The sequence below is a fragment of the Penaeus monodon genome, chromosome 21 (genome assembly GCF_015228065.2).
Source record: "Penaeus monodon isolate SGIC_2016 chromosome 21, NSTDA_Pmon_1, whole genome shotgun sequence".
NCBI classification, from domain to species: Eukaryota; Metazoa; Arthropoda; class Malacostraca; order Decapoda; family Penaeidae; genus Penaeus; species Penaeus monodon.
Genome location: NC_051406.1, coordinates 1,369,715 through 1,370,160, shown reverse-complemented (window position 1 = coordinate 1,370,160; position 446 = coordinate 1,369,715).

Sequence of the window (446 nt, the reverse complement as noted above, 5' to 3'; positions counted from 1 at the left end):
ACCATGCATGGAAGTTAGAAAGTTTTGCATGCATGCCAGACAGAGAGCTTGAACTCCCTTGACATGTGACCTGTCAAGCGAGTTCAAAGGGCGTTTCGTGGGTGCAAGCGTCGCTTAGAGAGGCTTGCTGGCTCCCTGTGTTCTCCCGTCAGCTCTCTACTATGGCTAAAAGAGAAGTTTTAAAGGTGTCCAGCGCTGAATTACTGTGCATTGTGTGGTCTGCAAGGAAACGAAATGGTCGCTTTTTGTATGCAACTCAAACAATGATTTCAGTTCATTTCGCTTTGTTAAGAAAACTTGATAGATTTTGTAAGTCTTGCGCACATCCCAGTCACTGATACTCGAAACTCATTAAATGGTATTAAATGTGTCGGTTTTAAGGAACATCCTCTCACTGGCTGTGTATCTGTATATGCAAATGATCTTCCCTTGTATTATTTTGTATG